Raw genomic sequence first — 3,249 nt, 5'->3', positions numbered from 1 at the left:
TACTGATTTTTTTAGTTACTTTTATAGCCATCTACTTTGCTGAACTCGGTTCTCAGCCATTAGAGTTGTCTGGTGGAATTTTTGGGGTCGCTTATGTACACTATCATGTCATCTTCAATAGTGATGTTTTTAATTCTTCCTTTCCAATTTCTATACCTTTGATTTCCTTTTGCTGTCTAATTACTCCAGCCAGGTCTTCAAGTACTATGTTGAATAGGTAGGCGGGAGAGTGGGTAAATTTGTTGAGTCCTGGATTTTTGTGGGATTGCTTCAAGTTTCTCACTATTAAGTTTGATGTTGGCTGTTGGTTTGCTGTATATTGGTTTTATTACGTTTAGGTATGGGCCTTGGATTCCTGTTATATACAAGACTTTTAACATGAGTGGGTGTTGAATTTTGTCAAATACAATAAGAAGGGTTATTGTAGCCTCAAAAAATGAGTTATGTAGTGTTCCATCTGATTCTATTTTGTGGAATATTTCAGAGAGTATTGATAAAATGTCGTCAATAAATGTTTGATAATATTATGCACTGAACCCATTTGGACCTGAGCTTTTTTTGGTTGGGAGGCTTTTGATGACTTCTTCTATTTCTTTAGGTGTTATGGGATTATTTAGATGGTTTACCAGGTCCTGGTTTAACTTTAGTATCTTGTATCTGTCTAGGAATTCATCCATTTCCTCCAGATTTTCCAGTTTTGTTGAGTATAGGCTTTTGTAGTAGGATCTGATGATTTCTTGAATTTCCTTAGTTTCAGTTGTTATTTCTCCACTTTCCTTTCTGATTTTGTTAATTTGTATACTCTCTCCTTGCCCTCTCTTAGTCTGGCTAAGGGTTTATTAATCTTGTTAATTTTCTCAAAGAACCAGCTCTTGGTTTTCTTGATTCTTTGAATGGTTCTTTTTGTTTCTATTTTGTCTATTTCTGCCCTAAGTTTGATTATTTCTTGCTGTCCACTCCTGTTTGGTATTTCTGCTTCATTTTCTTCTAGAGATTTCAGCTGTGCTATCAAGTTGCTGGTGTATGCTCTCTCCAGTTTTTTTTTTTTTTTTTTTTTTTTTTTTTTTTTTTTTTGGAAGCACTCAATGCTATGAATTTTCTTCTCACTACTAATTTCATTGAATCACATATGTTTGGGTATGTTGTGTTTTCATTTTCATTGAATTCTAGAAAATCCTTAATTTCTTTCTTTGAACTTGCTATCATCTAATAGAGCATCTTTTCATTTCCATGTGTATATGGGCTTTTTTTTGTCTTTGTTATTATTAAGACCAGCCTTAGAACATGGTGATCTGAAAAAATTCATGGAAGTATTTCAATCTTCTTATATGTATTGAGGCCTGTTTTGTGACCAATTATGCGATCAATTTTCCAGCATGTGCTGAGAAGAAGGTGTGTTATTTTGTTTTAGGATGATATGTTCTGTAGATATCTATTAATTCCAGTTGGATCATAACCTCTGCTATTTTTACTGTGTCCTTGTTCAGTTTTTGTTTCCATGATCTGGCCATTGCTGAGAGTGTGTTATTGAGGTCTCCCACTATTCTTGTGTGGTACGCAATGTATTTTTTGAGCTTTAGTAGGGTTTCTTTTATGAATATTGGTGCTTTTGTATTTGGAGCATATGTGTTAAGGATTGAGAGTTCCTCCTGACCAATTTTTCCTGTAATGAGTAAAATTTGTACTTCCTTATCTTTTTTGATAAGGTTTGGTTGAAAATCTAATTTATTCAGTATTAGAATAGTCACTCCAGCTTGCTTCTTGAGTCTATTTTCTTGGAAGGTTTCGTTCCCAAACTTTTACTCTGAGATTATATCTATCTTTGTCTCTGGGATGAGTTTCCTCTATGCAGTAAAATGCTACATTTTGTTTATGTATCCAATCTGATAACCTATATCTTTTTATTGGGGAATTTAGTCCATTTATGTTAACAGATATCAAGGAATAGTGATTGCTGTTTCCTGCTTTTTTTGCTTTTGAAGGTTAAATTTTGCCTGTATGTCTTTCTTCCTTTGGTTTTCCTGCTTAATAATTTTCTTTTTTTATTAGGATGTAGTTCCCCTAGTTGTATTGGGTTTTCCATCTATAATTCATTGAAGTGCTGAGTTTGTGTTCAGATATTTTATAAATTTAGTTTTTTCTTGGAATATCTTAGTATATCCATCCATCATCCATGGTGATTGATAATTTTGCTGGGTATAGCAGCTTGGGCTAGCACCTGTGCTTTCTTAGGGTCTGTATGATGTCTGTTCGGGCTCTTCTAGATTTCATAGTTTCTGTTGAGAATTCGGGTGTGACTCTGATTGGTCGGCTTTATATGTTACATGACCTTTTTTTCTTACTGCTTCTAGTATTCTTTCCTTGCTCTGGGAACATGACATCTTGACTATTATGTGTCTGGAGGAATTTCTTGTTTTGTCCAAGATATTTGGAGTTCTCTAGGCTTGTTGTATGCACATGGTCATCTCATTCCTAAGGGTTGGGAAGTTTTCTTCTACAATTTTGTTGAAGATATTTACTCTGCCTCTTAGTTGATATTCTTCTCCCTCTTCTCTTTAGGTTTGGTCTTCTCATTGTGTCCTGGATCTCCTGGACATTTTGGTTTAGGAGCGTTTTGGTTTTTGCATCTTCTCTGACTGTTTTGTCTATGTTTTCCATGTTGTCTTCGGCTCCTGAGATTCTCACTTCCATCTCTGTTTCTGTTGGAAATGCTTGCATCTGTGACTCCTGATCTCTTTTTTAGGATTTCTAGGTCTAGTGTTTTGTTTTTGTGTGTGTGTGTGTGTGTGTGTGTTTTCTTTATTTTGTCCATTTCTGTTTTAAATTCCTTCTTCCATTCCTTCATCTCTTTGATTCTGTTTTCTCTAGTTCTTTGAGGTCTTTGAGTTTTTTTTTCCTGTTTCCTCTTTAAAAGCTTCTATTTCTTTATGCTTTTCTCCTGTTCTTGTTTAAGGATCTCTATCATCATCTTGAGGTATGATTTCAGGTCTTAGTCTTCTTTTTCTGTAGTGTTTGGCATTCTGCTGTTTGATGTGATGGGAGAGCTGGGTACCGGTGTTGCCAGGTTGTCTTGGTTTCCCTGGCGTATGTTCTTTAACCTTCCTCTTGCCATCCTGTTGTCTGTATTTATATGTGGTCTGTTGTCAGTGATTGGTTCTATCCTCTCCCTATTACCTGGCCTGTGTCCCTGGGTCTCCTGTTCCCAGGCTACTTGGAATGCCTTCTCACCAGGTCTTTGTTTTTGGATCT

Source organism: Micromys minutus (genome assembly GCF_963924665.1).
Source record: "Micromys minutus genome assembly, chromosome: 13".
Lineage (NCBI taxonomy): Eukaryota > Metazoa > Chordata > Mammalia > Rodentia > Muridae > Micromys > Micromys minutus.
The sequence above is the reverse complement of the archived record's forward strand: the minus strand, read 5'-3'. Positions refer to the sequence as shown.